Raw genomic sequence first — 21,641 nt, 5'->3', positions numbered from 1 at the left:
TAAGCCAACTTTTTCACTCTCCATTTTCACTTTCATCAAGAGGCTTTTGAGTTCCTCTTCACTTTCTGCCAGAAGGGTGGTGTCATCTGCATATCTGAGGTTAGTGATATTTCTCCCGGCAATCTTGATTCTAGCTTGTGCTTCTTCCAGCCCAGCGTTTCTCCTGATGTACTCTGCATGTAAGTGAAATAATAAGGGTGGCAATATACAGCCTTGATGTACTCCTTTTCCTACTCCATTCTTTGGCATTGCCTTTCTTTGGGATTGGAATGAAAACTGACCTTTTCCAGTTCTGTGGCCACTGCTGAGTTTTCCAGATTTGCTGGCATAAGAATGTTCAAACTACCACACAATTGCACTCATCTCACATGCTAGTAAAGTAATGCTCAAAATTCTCCAAGCCAGGCTTCAGCAAAACGTGAACCACAAACTTCCAGATGTTCAAGTTGGTTTTAGAAAAGGCAGAGGAACCAGAGATCAAATTGCCAATGTCTGCTGGATCATGGAAAAAGCAAGAGAGTTCGAGGAAAATATCAATTTCTCCTTTATTGACTATGCCAAAGCCTTTGACTGTGTGGACCACAATAAACTGTGGAAAATTCTGAAAGAGATGGGAATACAAGACCACCTGACCTGCCTCTTGAGAAACTTATATGCAGGCCAGGAAGCAACAGTTAGAACTGGACATGGAAAAACAGACTGGTTCCAAATAGGAAATGGAGTATGTCAAGGCTGTGTATTGTTACCCTGCTTATTTAACTTCTATGCAGAGTACATCCTGAGAAACGCTGGGCTGGAGGAAGCACAAGCTGGAATCAAGATTGCCAGGAAAAATATCAATAACCTCAGATATGCAGATGACACCACCCATCTGGCAGAAAGTGAAGAAGAACTAAAGAGCCTCTTGATGAAAGTGAAAGTGGAGAGTGGAAAAGTTGGCTTAAAGCTCAACATTCAGAAAACGAAGATCATGGCATCTGGTCCCATCACTTCATGGCAAAAAGATGGGGAAACAGTGGAAACAGTGACAGACTTTATTTTTTTGGGCTCCAAAATCACTGCAGATGGTGACTGCAGCCATGAAATTAAAAGACACTTACTCTTTGAAAAGAAAGTTATGACCAATCTAGACAACATCTTAAAAAGCAGACACATTACTTTGTCAACAAAGGTCCCTCCGGTCAAGGTTATGGTTTTTCTATCATGTATGGATGTGAGAGTTGAACTATAGAGAAAGCTGAGCACTGAAGAATTGATGCTTTTGAACTGTTGTGTTGGAGAAGACTCTTGAGAGTCCCTTGGACTGCAAGGAGTTCCAAACAGTCCATCCTAAAGGAAATAAGTCCTGGGTGTTCATTGGAGGGACTGATGTTGAAACTGGAACTCCAATCCTTTGGCCACCTGATGCAAAGAGCTGACTCATGTGAAAAGACCCTGAATCTGGGAAAGATTGAGAGCAGGAGAAGGGGTCGATGGAGGATGAGGTGGTTGGATGGCATCACTGACTCAATGGACATGGGTTTGGGTAGACTTGGAGAGTTGGTGATGGACATGAAGGCCTGGCGTGCTGCAGTTGATGGGGTCACAAAGAACTGGACACAACTAAGCGTCTAGTCAAGGCTATGGTTTTTCCTGTGGTCATGTATGGATGTGAGAGTTGGACTCTGAAGAGAGCTGAGCGCCAAAGAATTGATGCTTTTGAACTGTGGTGTTGGAGAAGACTCTTGAGAGTCCCTTGGACTGCAAGGAGATCCAACCAGTCCATTCTAAAGGAGATCAGTCCTGGGTGTTCTTTGGAAGGAATGATGCTAAAGCTGAAACTCCAGTACGTTGGCCACCTCATGTTAAGAGATGACTCATTGGAAAAGACTCTGATGCTTGGAGGGATTGGGGGCAGGAGGAGAAGGGGACGACAGAGGATGAGATGGCTGGATGGCATCACTTACTCGATGGATGTGAGTCTGGGTGAACTCCGGGAGTTGGTGATGGACTGGGAGGCCTGGAGTGCTGCAATTCATGGGGTTGCAAAGAGTCGGACACAAGTGAGCAACTGTACTGAACTGAAGAGACAGAACTGAACTGAATATAATTTTTGCTAGTTCATGTGACTAGTTTATTCATTCAGCTATTCTTACACTGTTACATTAACCACACAGTAATCTTAACAAAGTTTAAACAAAAAGAGTATATCACATAGCTTACTGTATTCATGAGCAGTACATAAAAATGATACTTCGAATTATAGAGGGAGCTGACCTCAATAAGAGATTTAAGATCTCACAGGATCAACAACTTTGCTTCTTTGCTACTTGGGCTGTTTGATTAAAAGATAATCAAATAGAAATTAAAAATGAAATAGATTATAATAAATACATATATAACCTCATTCCAAACAATGAGGCATGACTCTGACCCAAGAATATGAATCTTTATCATACATTTTCTTTCAAGGAATTTAACTAAAAATACCTTGTTACATATATATCAAGCACTATATGCACATAAATTAACTACAAATAAACAGCAAGATTTTCTCAGCAAACTCAAATAGTAACTCCATTTTCCCCATCATGGAGAAGTGGAATTTTAGTTATTTTCTACCTTGGCTATGAGAATCAGTACCCATTTGCTTTCTATTTAGCCCTATGACTGGGTTTCTATGTAGCTACTGAATCTTGAAATTAGGTTGGAATCCCTTTGAAAAGTTTGTCTTGGCATAATCCCTATTCCCTGTTTCTACTGCACTTGATTTCACCTTTTTGAGTGCTTGAGTTTTGTTCCTTCCTCTTTCCCCTTTCTGGTAAGATATGAGACAATATCATTAAAGTCTCCATTGCTTTTTCTGTCTCAAAGAAAGGTAATCCTACCCCCCAGAATCCCACAATACCTTTACTGCCTGTCTGATTCTTCTTCTTTCTTTTCAGTCTTTAATTTTTCTTTAAAAAAATGCAAAATAAGTTTATAATGGCTATTTCTAATTATCACCACTAGTATTCTATAACCTGGGCTACACTTGTGAAAATGATAGTTCCTGTGATAGTTGTGTGATTTAGAAACTTAAGGTTACCTTTTTTCTGAAACAATACTTTAAATATTCAGTGACATAATTCTCTTCAACTTCAAACGCTGTTTTTCTTCAGCCACTCAGTGGTGTCTGACTCTTTGTGACCCTATGAATCACAGCAAGCCAGGCCTACCTGTCCATCACCAACTCCTGCAGTTGACTCAAATTCATGTCCATTGAGTCGGTGACACCATCCAGCCATCTCATCCTCTGTCGTCCCCTTTTCCTCCTGCCCCCAATCCCTCCCAGCATCAGGGTCTTATCCTATGAGTCAACTATTTGCATGAGGTGGCCAAATATTGGAATTTCAGCTTTAGCATCATTCCTTCCAAAGAACACCCAGGGCTGATCTCCTTTAGGATGGACTGGTTGGACCTCCTTGCAGTCCAAAGGACTCTCAAGAGTCTTCTCCAGCATCACAGTTCAAAAGCAAAATTCTTTGGAACTCAGCTTTCTTCACAGTCCAACTCTCACATCCATACATGACCACTGGAAAAACTACAGCCTTGACTAGACGGACCTTTGGTGGCAAAGTAATGTCTCTGCTTTTCAATATGCTATCTAGGTTGGTCATAACTTTCCTTCCAAGGAGTAAGTGTCTTTTAATTTCATGGCTGCAATCACCATCTGCAGTGATTTTGGAGCCCCCAAAAAAATAAAGTCTGACACTGTTTCCACTGTTTCCCCATCTATTTCCCATGAAGTGATGGGACTGGATGCCATGATCTTTGTTTTCTAAATGTTGAGCTTTAAGCCAACTTTTTCACTTCCCTCTTTCACTTTCAACAAGAGGCTTTTTAGTCCTCTCACTTTCTGCCAGAAGGGTGATGTCATCTGCATATCTGAGGTTATTGATATTCCTCCCACAATCTTGATTCCAGTTTGTGATTATTCCATCCCAGCGTTTCTCATGATGTACTCTGCATATAAGTAAGCAGGGTGACAATATACAGCCTTAATGTACGCCTTTTCCTACTTGGAACCAGTCTGTTGTTCCATGTCCAGTTCTACCTGTTGCTTCCTGACCTGCGTATAGGTTTCTCAAGAGGCAGGTCAGGTGGTCAGGTATTCCCATCTCTTTCAGAATTTTCCAGTTTATTGTGATCCACACAGTCATAGGCTTTGGCATAGTCAATAAAGCAGAAGTAGATGTTTTTCTGGAACTCTTTTGCTTTTCCTATGATCCAACGCATGTTGGCAATTTGATTTCTGGTTCCTCTGCCTTTTTAATTTTTTTTTTAATTTTATTTTATTTTTAAACTTTACATAATTGTATTAGTTCTGCCAACTATCAAAATGAATCCGCCACAGGTATACATGTGTTCCCCATTCTGAAACATCTGGAAGTTCATGGTTCACATATTTCTGAAGCCTGGCTTCGAGAATTTTGAGCATTACTTTACTAACATGTGAGATGAGTGCAACTGTGCGGTACTTTGAGCATTCTTTGGTATTGCCTTTCTTTGGGATTGGAATGAAAATTGACCCTTTCCAGTCCTGTGGCCACTGTTGACTTTTCCAAATTTGCTGTCATATTGAGTGCAGCACTTTCCCAGCATCATTTTTCAGGATTTGTAATAGCTCAACTGGAATTCCATCACCTCCACTAGCTTTGTTCGTAGTGATGCTTTCTAAGGCCAACTTGACTTCACATTCTAGGATGTCTGGCTCTAGGTGAGTGATCACACCATCATGATTATCTGGGTCGTGAAGATCTTTTTTGTACAGTTCTGTGTATTCTTGCTACCTCTTCTTAATATATTCTGCTTCTGTTAGGTCCATATAATTTCTGTCTTTTATTGAGCCCATCTTTGCATCTAATATACCCTTGGTATCTCTAATTTTCTTGAAGAGAACTCTAGTCTTTCCCATTCTGTTGCTTTCCTCTATTTCTTTGCATTAATCGTTGAGGAAGGCTTTCTTATCTCTCCTTGCTATTCTTTGGAACTCTGCATTCAGATGCTTATATCTTTCCTTTTCTCCTTTGCTTTTCTCTTCTCTTCTTTTCACAGCTATTTGTATGACTTCCTCAGACAGCCATTTTGCTTTTTTGCATTTATTTTCCATGGGGATGGTCTTGATCCCTGTCTCCTGTACAATTTCATGAACCTCCATCCATAGTTCATCAGGCACTGTCTATCAGACCTAGTCCCTTAAATCTATTTCTCCCTTCCACTGTATAATCATAAGGGATTTCATTTAGGTCATACATGAATGGTATAGTCATTTTCCCTACTTTCATCAATTAATTCTGAATTTGGCAATAAGGAGTTCATGATCTGAGCCACAGTCAGGTCTCGGTCTTATTTTTGCTGAATGTATAGAGCTTCTCCATCTTTGGCTGCAAAGAATATAATCAATCTGATTTCAGTGTGGTGATGTCCATGTGTAGAGTCTTCTCTTATGTTTTTGGAAGAGGGTGTTTGCTATGACCAGTGAGTTCTCTTGGCAAAACTCTATTAGCCTTTGCCCTGCTTCATTCTGTACTCCACAGCCAAATTTGCCTGTTACCCCAGGTGTTTCTTGACTTCCTACTTTTGCATTCCAGGCCTCTATAATGAAATGGACATCTTTTCTCGGTGTTAGTTCTAAAAGGTCTTGTAGGTCTTCATAAAACCATTCAACTTCAGCTTCTTCAGTGTTACTGGTTGGGGCATAGGCTTGGATTACTGTGATATTGAATGGTTTGCCTTGGAAATGAACAGAGATCATTTTGTTATTTTTGAGATGCATCCAAGTACAGCATTTCAGCCTCTTTTGTTGACCATGATGGCTACTCCATTTCTTCTAAGAGATTCCTGCCCACAGTAATAGATATAATGGTCTCTGAGTTAAATTCACTCATTACAGTCCATTTTAGTTTGCTGATTCCTAGAATGTCAACGTTCACTCTTGCCATCTCCTGTTTGACCACTTCAAATTTGGCTTGATTCATGGACCTAACATTTCAAATTCGTAGATGCAATATTGTTCTTTATAGCTTCGGACCTTGCTTCTATCACCAGTCTCATCCACAGCTGGGTATTCTTTTTGCTTTGGCTCCATCCCTTCATTCTTTCTGGACTTATTTCTCCACTGATCTCCAGTAGCATATTGGGCACCTACCGACCTGGGGATTTCCTCTTTCAGTATCCTATCATTTTTGCCTTTTCATACTGTTCACGGGGTTCTCAAGGCAAGAATACTGAAGTGGTTTTCCATTCCCTTCTCCAGTGGACCACATTCTGTCAGACATCTCCACCATGACCTGCCCGTCTTGGGTGGCCCCAGAGAGCATGGTTTAGTTCATGAGTTAGACAAGGCTGTGGTCCGTGTGATCAGATTCACTAGTTTCCTGTGAGTATGGTTTCAGTGCGTCTGCCCTCCGATGCCTTCTCACACATACCTCTACAATAAAGAAAGAGAATGCGGATGTCCCTGCTGGTCCAATGGTTCCTCATGCAGGAAGCCCAGATTCGATCCCTGGTCCAGGAACTAGATACCACATGTTGTAACTAAGAGTCGTATGCTGCAACTAAAGATCCCCTCACTGTAACTAAGACCCAGTGCGGCCAAAACATATATATATATTTGTGTGTGTGTGTGTGTTTACATATATGAATATACCCATATAGTGAGTGAAGTGAAATCGCTCAGTCATGTCTGACTCTTAGCGACCCCATGGACTGCAGCCTACCAGGCTCCTCCATCCATGGGATTTTCCAGGCAAGGGTCCTGGAGTGGGGTGCCATTGCCTTCTCCAAATATACCTGTATAGATATACATATATATATATTTTTTTTTTTTTTTTTTTTAAAGAAAGAAAGAGAAGCAACAAAGTTAGGTCTCTTCCATTTTGGAGGTAACAATTGGAAAGTCACCTATGCTTTGCTTTTTCTGAGACTTCAGAGCTTAGAAAGTGTAGTGATTATATCTGTGACACTTTGTGGTCTTACAAGAATGTAATCTAGGGTCAGGCAGCAGAGGCTGTGAGCAGCAGCTCCACAGTGCCTCCAAGCCTTTGTCTTCTCTCTAATCCCAAAGTTAATCTTGGTTATGCATCGTGCAGGTCAATGCCAGGTCATATAGAAACAGAAGCCTACATTTGAAGAAGAAAATCACTCTCATGAGGTTCCATTTTATTATATTCTTTATTATTTGCCTAGAAAAGTTCCCCTTGGAACAATCTCGCTAATAGCTCCATGTTATCTATTTCCTGATCTACAAAATCTAAACTGGCTCCATTTAAAATGACACTTTCTTCTTTGTCGTCCATCTCAAACTTATTCCACCTCATTTTCTAAGCCAAGAAAAGCTCCCTGACTTATTGCCCCTAACATACCAACTAAAATAAATATCTCCCACAAAAATTTCATTAAATAAGGTATACAAAATTATCCCATGTATATATTTTAGATATATTATCTTTCATTTAAATTTCAATTTATATGAGTATATGCTCATTGTACCCTTATACATCATATAAATATATATAGCATATATATTTAAAAGATAGACTTGAATTACAAATACAGAATTTAAGATGTCACTGATCCTACCATGAACACCCTCATTGAGGAGTTTCTGGTAAATCAATGCTCATACAGCATATTAAGAAATGCCACAAGTTAAAGGAAGTGCAGTTATTGACCATCATGTGGCACAACACCAGGCTGCTGCACACGTTCTCCTGTACACACAGTACTGTTTAATTATACTTACTGTGTCAGAGAGATGTGTCTTTATCTACTGGGACACACAGAATGCAAATCCTACCCTGGGTTACAGAGCTAGCAAGAGGACAAACTGGAATATGAATTCAAGTCTGTATTACCAAAAATCTGTGTCTTCCTACATTTCCATACACACACACACACACACACACACCGTCCACCAAAGATTAAAAACACTGACTCAAGTCAGTTTCTCTGGATTCACATTGTAGCGCCATACATTATCTATGTTCCCTTGGTCAAGTTAATCTTTTTTCTGATGATTTAACTTTTTTATTGGAGTATAATTGATTTACAATCTTGTGCTAGTTTCAGGTATATGGCATTAAAAGAACACATCATTCTTTTGAAAAAGCTGAACTATTTAAATATGCCCTGATCTACATACAAGATCGAAAAATGTCATATGAAAATGATTGTTTTATAAGGCATAGTAGTGTAATGGAAAATGAAGAAAAGTTTGGGATTTTGTATCCAAACTCTACCATTTAGTAATTGTGTGGCAATAAACAACTTACCCAACCTACCTATGACTCAGTCCCTTCACCTGTAAAACAGAAATGACATCTATCCTCACAGTGCTTACAATGGTTTTAAAACTCATCTACAACATTGATTTCTTAATCTAGAACGTGCTGCAGTTCTGAAATGTGAAGTTATCACTATGGTTGCATGTACGCACACTAAATGCGAATTACTGTAGACATATAAAATTATTAGAAGCAAAATTAAATGTTTCCCAATAAATAGATGCAAGCCAAATAGCACCTTATATTCAGAGGTAGCTGAGTATAAGCACCGTTTGTGAATTGCATACTTACTTTGTCCCTCTTAGTCATTAGAGAAGAAAAGCTTCATTCAATTTGACTCTGTGAGAAAGTTCTTCCTATCTTCTGTTTATCCCAAGATATGTACAATTGGGAAAGGTGACAATAATGAAATCATTCCAGAATTAATGGTCACCTTCCATATTCTAGCCAGTGTGCCTCCAGAAACATTCCCACCAGGAAAGCCCAATTAGAAAGATCATCAAGGCATTATTAATTTTATAAAACATTAAAAATATGAATGAATTTAAAAATTGGCCATGATCCCTTGGCCACCTTTAAATTAGCATCCATCATCTACACAGACACACTGCGTGTCCATGGTTTGTGATAAAAAGGCTCACATCCTTTAGCACTTTACCATTTACTTGCCACACTTTTTTAAAGAAACATCACACACTAAGTAATTCTTCATATGTAGTCATTAGTTAGTATCTATTCATTGGCTAAGCAATAGGAAATTATTTTTAAAGTATCAACAACTTAAATGACAGTGTCACTGCTTGAAAACATTGCTGAAAATTTATGTGAAAAAGAGTCAAAAATAATTATAGAAATAACAATATGTGTTCACCTTTATGAGTGTTTACTATGTGTCAGACACTGTGGCACGCAACCTTTGGCTTCATCATTCAATTTAGTGGTTAAAAGAACTTAAATGTTATTATTTACTTAGTGACACAGAATTAGATAAATAGAATTTCAAGACTTAACAATGGCCTAAGTCTACCTAGACAGTTAATGGAAGAAGTATATTTTTTTCACAGGTGGACCAACTCCAGAACTTTTCCTCTTAACCACTTCAGCTTACTGTGTCTAGCTGTCTCTATTGTTCTTTTTCATCAATTAGAGGATTATTATCATTCCACATGGATAATTAACAAAGTGGTAAATAATATTAGATACTTATAGCATTATTATTAACTATCATACTATGTTCCTAAAGGAAATCAACCCTGAATATTCACTGGGAGGACTGATGCTAAAGCTGAAGCTCCAATACTTTGACCACCTGATGCAAAGCACAGATTCATTTGGAAAAGACCGAAAGCAAAAGGAGATGGGGGCGGCAGAGGACAGATGGTTAGATAGCATCACAGATTCAATGGACATGAGAGTGAGGAAACCCTGGGAGATAATTGAGGACAGAGGAGCCTCTCATGCTGCCGTCCATGGGATCACAAAGAGTTGGACACAACTTAGCGAATGACCAACAATAATAAAATCATTACTATTCCTAGTAACAGGAAGTTTTTGATTTGAAATAACTGTAACTAACACTTACTTTTATTTTTAGTCACCTGAAGATTCTTTCATAGGTTTGGTTTGGAACAATGACTAAACCTATCACAATATACTTTGACCCTCTGGAAACCATATATAAGTTCAGGATTTCAGGAAAAGTTTCTTTCTATTACTGAAAGATAATATTCTGGATAAGGAGTGCATAGATAAAAGTTTCCTGCAATTGCAATAAAGAACATCTTCCTAAAAGAAAAAAATATAATTCACCTTCTTATTATCCCACATTGTTAATTTCAGCTATCCCAAGATGAATACAGCTAAAGGGGCTTTGGGCAAGGGAAGCCTTAGACACAAGTTTTAGATTACTTCTCCCCACACTAGTTGGTGAAATGGAACATGTTATACTGGCTACAATTGTTCCGTTAACTCGCTGGGAGGGAGAAGCCATTGATTCAGCCAGATTCTTCTAGCCTCAATTGTTCCCCAGGGTAAAAAACAGGCACTTTGAGAAAATCACTCACTCCTTTCAGACCTCCGGGGAAGTTTGCAAGAACTGCTCCAGTGTCCTAAATGGTACCCTAGTTAGCTCTGAAAATACATGTCCCTAACAAAGTACTCCACTCACTTTTCAAATGTAGCTAATACTTTAGAGGGAGCCTCTAATTTAATATTTTATTATGAATTTCTCTCGGTGGTTCACTTAATAGCTCTTTAGTTGCTATAGCTATAAAATGATCTAGATTAGCATAGAGTATCCCAAGACAACAATGTAAAGAACCCTAAAACATTTTCCACAATGGTGTAATTCCTTAGACTATGAAACATGGAAATACAGTCACTTGAGTGTTTGATGCCTTTCAAAAGTAATATTGTAAGAACTTGGCTTTTATTGTAGGAAAAGAACAAAAAACTCATAATTAACTTGTAGTCTAGTAGCTGACAAATGAAAAGGGCCTCAAGCCCAGAATCAATTAACATATTATATCTTTATTGAAGTGTAGAAGTATAATGCCGAGGTTTATATAAATCTCATCATATTTCCAGTGACAGCACAGAAATTTCAACATCTTATATGGATGTCCATGTTATAATTTCACTTGCAGGAAGAACTGTAACTGGCAAATTTTATATGTAGTGCCTAATGTGTTCTCGGCTATCTAGACACCTTAATATTAATTCCTTATCAGACACTTCATTCTGTTACAAATTCTCATTTATACACTCCTCAAAATTTTTATTGCCAGCTTGACTTTCTGACATATAACATTTTCTTACTGGTTCTTTCTTCATTTCCTTTCAATTTTCTTCTCTCATGAATCACATGTAAGTACAAACTTATTCATTTTTCTCCAGTTGTTGCTTAAATAAAACTGGTTAATTACTACAAGCTATGCAGCATGTATGTTATGGAGGCCTACATTTCTTATTTCCTTTACATCTTCAGAGAAAATCATAGGAAAGTGGAGTAGAGCTAAATTCCCATAAATAAGTCTTTATGTCCACATGTCTGCCCAGAAATTCATATTTGGTATCCAAGCCACAGTAAAATGGACATAAATAACTGAAATAGCTTGTCCCAGGGATTTCACAGAGCAAAGAGTCATTAGGTTAGGCTGGATCGGATGACATTATCGCATCAGGCTATTCTGGGTTAGCACCTCAGGACTATTCTAGTCCCATGCGTCAATGCTGTAAAGTAATATACTTTGAATTTTGGTTCTAGAGAAGACTCTTGAGAGTCTCTTGGGCTACAAGGAGATCAAACGTATCAATCCTAAAGGAAATCAACCCTGAATATTTCTTGGAAGGACTGATGCTGAAACTGGAGCTCTAATATTTTGGCCATCTGATTTAAAGAGCCAACTCATTGGAAAAGACCTGATGCTGGGAAAGATTGAAGGCAAAATGAGTACAGGCAACAGAGGATGAGATGGTTAGAGAGAATCATTGATTCAATGGACATGAATTTGAGCAAACTCTGGGAGACACTGAAGGACAAGGAAGCCTAGCTTGCTACAGTCCATGGAGTTGCAGAGTTGGATACAACTTGGCAACTGATCAACAATGACAACATTAAGGACTGTGAAAATTTATAGTAGCTATATTTGAATGGTGCTTTATGTTCTTCAAAACAATTTTGCACATATACACTCTTTTCTTGTTCATAATACTATGAAGTTTAAGTGATTCAGACAAAATTTTTTGCAATATTACAGCCATCTTTTATACAAGGAATTAAAGACCAAGAAAGAATAAGTTACTTGCTCAAAACCCAACTAATAAGTATTATGGCCTAAACCCAATTTCTAGTCAAATGTCCCTAATAAAATGCTACTGTGTGTCGGATTTACACAAGCACCCTTAGCTGTAACAGAACAGAAATTAAGATAGTCAAGCTCTCACATCTGGGGAGCTGGTGGAGAGGTGAATGGAGATTTGGTTCTGCAGTTGTACTGACTTCTCATAGGGAAGAGGGAAACAGGGTCTGCACCAGGGGTTAGTGGTAAGAATGTAAAGAAAAGTAATGACCCTCTGATTAACTTCTTGCTTTCACCTTGTTTCTCTAACATCTTCTAGTTAGAGTCCTGGCAATCAATCTGACACACATTATCACACAGAAAAAGGAAACCCTTCTTTCAAAATGTGCTGCACCTTCATGTTCACTGCAGCATTACTCAGAGCAGCCAAGACATGAAAACAAGTAAATGTCCACCGACGGATGAAGGGATAAAGAAAACACATGAAACAGAATATTAGCTTTAAAAGAACTAAATGCTGCCATTTGTGCCAACATGAGTGGACCTGGGGGACATTATGTTAAATGAAATAAGCCAGACACAGAAAGCAAGTATTGCATGATCTCACTTATATGTGAAATCTAAATGATCAAACACAAAGAAGCAGAGAGCAGAGTGATGATTGCCAGGATCTAGTGGGAGGGAGTGGAGAAGGCAATGGCAACCCACTCAAGTATTCTTGCCTGGAGAATCCTGGTAGGCTGCCATCTATGGGGTCGCACAGAGTCGGACACGACTGATGCGACTTAGCAGCAGCAGCAGTGGGAGGGAGAAATGGAGAGATGTTGGTCAAATGGTGCAAAGTTTCAATTATGCAAAATAAGTCTTGGAGATGTACTATCTTTTTTAAAAAAGGAATGTACCCACTGTTCCTACCACTGCTCACCCATGCTACAATTCTCAACTGTTTTAATAGCTTAGAAGATTGGCCTTTGTTTGTTTTGGTAATATCTCTCTGCCAAAATATTAAATTCTGCACGTGTGTTTGGACACTTAACACATGCCTTCGACATTGTTGTCTACATCAGGGGTCAGCACATTTTTTTCTGTAAAGGGCCAGATAGTAATACTTTAAGCTTTCAGATCATAAGCTTTGTTGCAACTTTTCAACTCTGCCATTACAATATGCAAAAGCAGAGATAATACAAAGAACAAGTGAGGCTGTGTTTCAACAAAACCTCATTTACAAAATAGGCGCCAGGCTGGATTTGGCTGACAGATATAATGTGCAGACCCTTGGCATATATAAAGTCAATGTCAAACCTCATTACGTTTTTCTTCACCAAGATAACCCATATTATTTTTTTTAATAGTTTAATGCTTGTACATCCTCTTCATTGCCTACAGAAAGAAGGTCTAAATTTCATCTTGAAGAGTCTCATGTTAATTTCTTGCTTCAGAGGGGGAGGTGCCAGACTATGCTCCCTTCCTAATTCCAAGTGCCTATTTCCATTTATTTAATTAGACTCTCCATATTTTGAAATATTCTATGTATTACTTTCTCCATGCAATCCACCATTTTATTCTCTCCGATGTGCTAATACACACAAAGAATTCAAGCTCCTTCATGTTCTCCACCATGGCCATCAGGTTACCTTCAAAACACACAACGGTCAATTCAACTTCGCTAACTTTCCAACTATCCAGTTCTCTTCCTATGTACCTCCCCAACCTGAATATTGTACCATGTGTAAACTATGCATATCAGTAATTCTTGTCAAAATATTACTCTTTAGAGTGTCTGGTCCTGGCATATAAATTCCTCAGTCAAGTAACTAGGTTCTTCCAAGAAATTATTTGTTGACTTTTCAAACCTATCACCTAGTGTCCACTGCTAGGGCTTAGCACATAGTACTTGCTCACTTCCCTCAGTTGGTGGTGTTATTACAGCAAAAACTGCTGCATTTCTCAGGGTTCCCAGGCAGGGAGAAGGCAAGATAGACAGTGACGTACATCGAGCACTCAGTTCAGGGGTTTCTAGCTCAGTGATCCTTCTAATCTGCCAATACTGAGATCTCAAGTCACATAATTCCTGTGCCTTCACCCTTCACAGTGTAAACACTGACTGAGACACTAAAGCAGAAAGCCTAAATGTTTGAATTACAGCAGCTTTGCTTCACTCTCTACCTTAGATCACTATGGAAACATAAGTATAGGCAATCAAAACATGTTATACTTTTACTCAAGTAGAACTATCAGGAAGAGAGAAAATAAACAAGGGCAGTGATAATCACCACCTAGTAATGAATCCTATGATTTAGAACCTGATAAGAAATAAGAGAATTCTTCCATTAACCCAGATTTTCAGGTCAAAACAGCACATCCTAACCATTTCATAAATACCTCCCAATTTTATTTTTGAGAGATAAATTTTTTTCATGAATCTAATTTGTCGAAATGTTATAAAATGTTAATGGTGTGCTTCATGTTAAAATGAATGCAATAACTGACCAGTAAAACTCAACAGTCAGAAAATCTACCTCGTATATTTGAAGTCTCTCTGTAGTAGCTACAACTTACTGGTGTCCGTATGTTTTCTCCTGTGACTTGTTTATATGAATTTTGTGACCTGACTCTTCCAGGAACCCAAATGAAGTCAGAAACATTGACACTATACTTAAATCCATCTCTAAACATTCCTTATGAATCACCTTCTATTTGTTTTGTGACATAATATGATTCTTGATAGAAGGCTGGACATTAAAAACAGGTACATTTTATTTTCACTTTCAAATATGTTGTTTTAAAAATTACTTAGGGCCAATCTGAATACTTTGCTTATAAATTTCTTTTCATGCTGCTTGTTTATCATTCTATCTAGTTTAAGGAAGAATCTGGCTTGCCTTTATATATGATGAAATTGAAAAATATAAATTAATATATAAAAACAGAGCTAGAGAAAATGCATAGGAATACTGAAGATTGAAATAAGACGAAAATTTGAGTCAGATATGTAAAACTTTTATCCCATACAAGTTACTCAAGTAGTCTCAGAAACTGACTCAGGACTTTCTGGAGTCAAAGGAAAAACAGAAACGTGATTTTCAGTGCTCTAAAGGAAAATAAACTATTTTTCAAGGAACGCAAAGAAGTTTGTGCTATTTCATAGAGATAATAGTCTATAGTAGCAATAAAATAATAATAATAATTACCATTATTCGTATAGGATATTATGATTTGCCAATCACTGTTTTACTTATATTCCAGGCATTGACTTGATTTATCCTCAAAATAACTTGGAAAGTAGTCTTGATTATTTTAATTGGACAGATCAGAAAACTGAGGACTAGTGTTAAGAGAGGCTTAGGAACTTCAGTTCCCATAGAGGTGAGCTGAATAATGAACAAGGTTCAGTTCAGTTGAGTCGCACAGTCATGTTCAACTCTTTCTGCAACCCCATAAACCACAGCATGCCAGGCCTCCCTGTCCATCGCCAGCTCCCAAAGTTTATCAAACTCATGTCCACTGAGTTGGTGATGCCATCCAAATATCTCATCTTCTGTCATCCCCTTCTCCTCCTATCCTCAATCTTTCCCAGCATTAGGGTCTTTTCAAAGGATTCAGTTCTTCACATCAGGTGGCCAAAGGATTGGAGCTTCAGCTTCAACATCAATCCTTCCAATAAACACCCAGGACTGATCTCCTTTAGGATGGACTGGTTGGATCTCCTTGCAGTCCAAGGGACTCTCAAGAGTCTTCTCCAACACCACAGTTCAAAAGCATCAATTCTTCAGTGCTCAGTTTTCTTTATAGTTCAAATCTCACACCCACACATGACTACTAGAAAAACCATAACTTTGACCAGATGGACCTTTGTTGACAAAGTAATGTCTCTGGTTTTTAATATGCTATCTAGATTGGTCATCAGAGAAGGCAATGGCACCCTACTCCAGTACTCTTGCCTGGAAAATTCCATGGATGGAGGAGCCTGGTAGGCTGCAGTCCAAGGGGTCGCTAAGAGTTGGACACGACTGAGAGACTTCACTTTCACTTTTCACTTTCATGCATTGGAGAAGGAAATGGCAACCCACTCCAGTGTTCTTGCCTGGAGAATCCCAGGGACGGGGGAGCCTGGTGGGCCGCCCTCTCTGGGGTGGCACAGAGTTGGACAGGACTGAAGCGACTTAGCAGCAGCAACAGGTTGGTCATAACTTTCCTTCCAAGGAGTAAGCGTCTTTTAATTTCAAGGCTGCAATCACCATCTGCAGTGATTTTGGAGCCCCAAAAAATAAAGCCAGACACTCTTTCCCCATCTATTTGCCATGAAGTGATGGGACCAGATGCCATGATCTTCGTTTTCTGAATGCTGAGCTTTAAGCCAATTTTTTCACTCTCCTCTTTCACTTTCATCAAGAGGTTCTTTACTTCTTCTTCACTTTCTGCCAGATGGGTGGTGTCATCTGCATATCTGAGGTTATTGATATTTCTCCCGGCAATCTTGATTCCAGCTTGTGATTCTTCCAGTCCAGCATTTCTCATGATGTACTCTACATATAAGTTAAATAAGCAGGGTGACAATATACAGCCTTGACAAATACCTTTTCCTATTTGGAACCAGTCTGTTGTTCCATGTCCAGTTCTAACTGTTGCTTCCTGACCTGCATACAAATTTCTCAAGAGGCAGGTCAGGTGGTCTGGTATTCCCATGTCTTTCAGAATTGTCCACAGTTTATTGTGGTCCACACAGTCAAAGGCTTTGGCATAGTCAATAAAGCAGAAATTTATGTTTTCCTGGAACTCCCTTCCTCTTTCGATGATCCAGCAGATGTTGGCAATTAGATCTCTGGTTCCTCTGCCTTTTCTAAAACCAGCTTGATTATCTGGAATTTCATGGTTCACATATTATTGAAGCCTGGCTTGGAGAATTTTGAGCATTACTTTACTAGCATGTGAGATGAGTGCAATTGTGTGGTCAGATCAGATCAGATCAGTTGCTCAGTCATGTCCAACTCTTTGCGACCCCATGAATCGCAGCATGCCAGGCCTCCCTGTCCCTCATCAACTCCCTGAGTTCACTCAGACTCACGTCCATCGAGTCAGTGATGCTATCCAGCCATCTTATCCTCTGTTGTCCCCTTCTCCTCCTGCCCCCAATCCCTCCCAGCAGTTTGAGCATTTTTTGCCATTGTCTTTCTTTGGGACTGGACTGAAAACTGACCTTTTCCAGTCCTGTGGCCACCGCTGAGTTTTCCAGATTTGCTGGCATACTGAGTGCAGCACTTTTATAGCATCATCTTTTAGGATTTGAAACAGATCAACCTGAATTCTATCACTTCCACTAGCTTTGTTTGTAGTGATGCTTCCTAAGGCCCACTTGACTTCACATTCCAGAATGTCTGGCTCTAGATGAGTGATCACATCATTATTATTATCAAGGTTATGAAGATCTTTTTTGTACAGTTCTTTTGTGTATTCTTGCCACCTCTTCTTAATATCTTCTGCTTCTGTTAGGTCCATACAATTTCTGTCCTTTATTGAACCCATCTTTGTGTGAAATGTTCCCTTGGTATCTCTAATTGTCTTGAAGAGATCTCTAGTTTTTCCCACTCTATTGTTTTCCTCTATTTCTTTGCACTGATGATGGAGGAAGGCTTCCCTATCTGTCCTTGCTCTTCTTTGGAACTCTGCATTCAAGTGGGTATAGCTTTTCTTTTCTCCTTTGCTATTCCCTTCTCTTCTTTTTCCAGCTCTTTGTAAGGCCTCCTCAGACAACCATTTGCCTTTGCCTTTTTGTATTTCTTTTTCCTGGGGATGGTCTTGATCCCTGTCTCCTATACAATGTCACAAACCTCTATACATAGTTCATCAGGCACTCTATCAGATATAGTCCCTTACATCAATTTCTCACTTCCACTGAATAATCATAAGTGATTTGATTTAGGTCATACCTGAATGGCCTAGTGGTTTTCCCCACCTTCTTCAACTTCAGTCTTAATTTGGCAATAAGGAGTTCATGATCTGAGCCACAGTCAGCTCCTAGTCTTATTTTTGCTGACTTGTAGAGCTTTTCCATTTTTGGCCGCAAAGAATATAATCAATCTGATTTCGGTGTTGGCCATCTGGTGATGTCCATGTGTAGAGTCTTCTCTTGTGTTATTGGAAGAAGGTGTTTGCTATGACCAGTGTGTTCTCTTGACAGAAGTCTATTATCCTTTGCCCTGCTTCATTCTGTACTCCAAGGCCAAAAATGCCTACTACTCCAGGTGTTTCTTGACTTCCTACTTTTGCATTCCAGTCCCCTATAATGAAAAGGACATCTTTTTTGGGTGTTTGTTTTAAAAGGTCTTGTAGGTCTTCATAGAACCGTTCAACTCCAGCTTCTTCAGCACTACTGGTTAGGGCATAGACTTGGATTACTATGATATTGAATGGTGCCTTGGAAACAAACAGAGATCATCCTGTCATTTTTGAGACTGCAGCCAAGTACTGCATTTCAGACTCTTTTGTTGACTGTGATGGCTACTCCATTTCTTCTAAGGGAGTCTTGCCCACAGTAGTAGATATAATGGTCATCTGAGTTAAACTGAACAAGGGAGTCAGTTCCAAAGCTGTTACATAGCATCTCTTATTACTTACATCTGAAAGAAATACCTGAGGTCTTATGTAGAGGACTGAGGTATGTACTAAAATGTATCTCTAGCAACAGTTATGTAAAGGCAAGTGTAATGAGGGTTTCTTAAAGCATCTCTCTAGTCAGCAGACAACTCAGCAACAAAATTCAGAGATCATGAAGAGATTCAAGCAAAAAGTCTTGAATAAACTTTTCAAACTATTATTCCATGAAATATGTGATTTCACTAGTAATCTTAATGCAGTTAATGAACTATATTTGGACCAGGTCAGCTATGAAAATGATGCAAGTGGTATTTTTAGGTGCATAAAATATTCCATGCATTTTGCTAAATCTCAAACATGGTACTGTCTTTCCACACACTAATTCAGAATCTTTTTTTTTTTTTTAATTTCTACCTTTTTATTCACTCCTCCTAAAAGCACCACAGGCCAACCCACTCTTGAATCTCCCAGCTTCAAGGTTCCCCAACTCAATCTATGGACACACGTCTATCAGTATTCTGACCCACATGAAATTCAGCTAAGTTGATGAGGCCAAATATTTTTTATTAAAGCAAGAAACAAACAACTGATACTCTGTTCCATTTTAACAATGTAAATACAGGTAAAGAACAACATACTGTATAATACAGGGTGTGTGTTTTACTACCACTAAACTGATACATAGTAATAACAGGATTTATATTTCAAACTATATTTTTCAGTGTTTGTGGTGAAGGGAGAAATATACCATTTCTTTAGGGGATGCAGCCACACATGAGATATGTGTTACATTTCAAATATATGAGTTTTATATTTCTTAGGTGAGAGTAGGCATTCCTTTTTTCAGTTTATTGGTTAACCTTATGGCACACTCCTGTTCTTTATGTCTGCCATTAGCGCAAGGTGGAGTGATGAAAAGGTTATCAAAGGATGCTTCAGTAGAACCAATTACTTCCTCTTCTGGTCTTCTCTCCTACTGATCATCTTATCTGATATTGATAATATGTTACCTAGTGAAACTGAATACTGCAGCTCAAGTCTGTTACTTACTGTACTTACTGAGGAGCAGACTTTATGTCATTCTCATCTCTTTCCCTTCATGGTGATGGGCACAATACTTGGACCATTACAGGTGTTCAGGAAATGTTAGTCACACTGGATTAAAAGTCAGACTGCTCACAATTATTTCTAAACTACAAGAAAACAATGATCAATGTCAGAAGAAAAACTTCTGTGGATACAATAATATTTCTAAGCACTGATTACCAGGTGTCTTTCTACTCCTTTCCTAAAAATCAGAAGAGGTCAATTCCCAATAAATGGGTTGAATCATGTTTAACCAAAGAAGCTACTGAATTAAGCAATGATGCTCAGCAGGAAGATTTTAAGTGGATTTGCAAAAATGATAAAAATCCCAGAGACAGAACTGCCAAATTCAGCAACTTACTATATTAAGAGAAGAATGAACTTGAAGAGAGAGTGCACGATGGCTGAAGGCATATGTTTAAACAGCCGTATATTTTGCTGAGTACTGCCATTCACAGTTTAATTGGAGCATCAAGATAAAAACTCTGCTTACACCTGAGTGCTTAAAGTAAAACACTAAAATGGCTAGCATATGCTCAAGATGATTGAGACATTCATCTTCTTGGGCGTACATCTCTCTCTGGCACAGAAATACAATATGGAATCCAGGGCACTGCACTGAACTGAAGGCAAAAGTCAGAAACATATTCCAGATGGTACTGATACAGGTGAATGGTAAGTACTTTTTACACCAACAATCTTTCTGAAAACCACATCCTTCTTTCCTTCACAATCCATTCGCAGAAATAATGATTGTATTATCAGGTGGGTCTACACAGGCTGGGCAGAAAGAAAAAAGAAAACAGCTATAAACTGTGGTTTTATATTTTATTTTTAATGGAGGGAATTCCTTTAAAATGTTGTGTTGGTCTCTGCTGTACGACACGAATCAGCCATAAGTACGTGTATGTGTGTGTGTGTATGTATCCCCTCCTTCCTCAGCTTCGCTCCTACCCCACCCCTCACCCCACCCCTCCAGGTCATCACAATCAGCATGGGCTCCCTGCATTATACAACAGCTTCCTACTAGCTATCTATATTACATGTGGGCTTCCCAGATGGTGCAGTGATAAAGAATTTGCCTGCTAATGCAGGAGACATAAAAGACATGGATTCAATCCCTAGGCCGGGAAGATCCCAGGGCATGGCAACCCACTATAGTGTTCTTGATGGAGATTCCCATGGACAGAGGAGACTGGTGAGTTACAGTCCATAGGATTGCAAAGAATTGGACACAACTGAAGTGATTCAGTATACACACATAACATGCTCTGGGTTCATGTACCTCACTACAACTGACTCAAATTCATTCCTTTTCATGGCTGAGTAATATTCTATTTATATTACATTTCAATTCAGTTCCATCACTCAGACGTGTCTGACTCTTTGCGACCCCATGAATCACAGCACGCCCGGCCTCCCTGTCCATCACCAACTCCCGGAGTTCACTCAGACTCACGTCCATCGAGTCAGTGATGCCATCCAGCCATCTCATCCTCTGTCATCCCCTTCTCCTCCTGCCCCCAATCCCTCCCAGCATCAGAGTCTTTTCCAATGAATCAACACTTTGCATGAGGTGGCCAAAGTACTGGAGTTTCAGCTTTAGCATCATTCCTTCCAAAGAACACCCAGGGCTGATCTCCTTCAGAATGGACTGGTTGGATCTCCTTGCAGTCCAAGGGACTCTCAAGAGTCTTCTCCAACACCACAGTTCAAAAGCATCAATTCTTCGGTGCTCAGCCTCCTTCACAGTCCAACTCTCACATCCATACATGACCACTGGAAAAACCATAGCCTTGACTAGACGGACCTTTGTTGGCAAAGTAATGTCTCTGCTTTTGAATATGCTGTCTAG

The sequence above is a fragment of the Bison bison genome, unplaced genomic scaffold (assembly GCF_000754665.1).
Source record: "Bison bison bison isolate TAMUID 2011002044 unplaced genomic scaffold, Bison_UMD1.0 scf7180017863702, whole genome shotgun sequence".
Lineage (NCBI taxonomy): Eukaryota > Metazoa > Chordata > Mammalia > Artiodactyla > Bovidae > Bison > Bison bison.
This window is presented reverse-complemented; position numbering follows the sequence as displayed.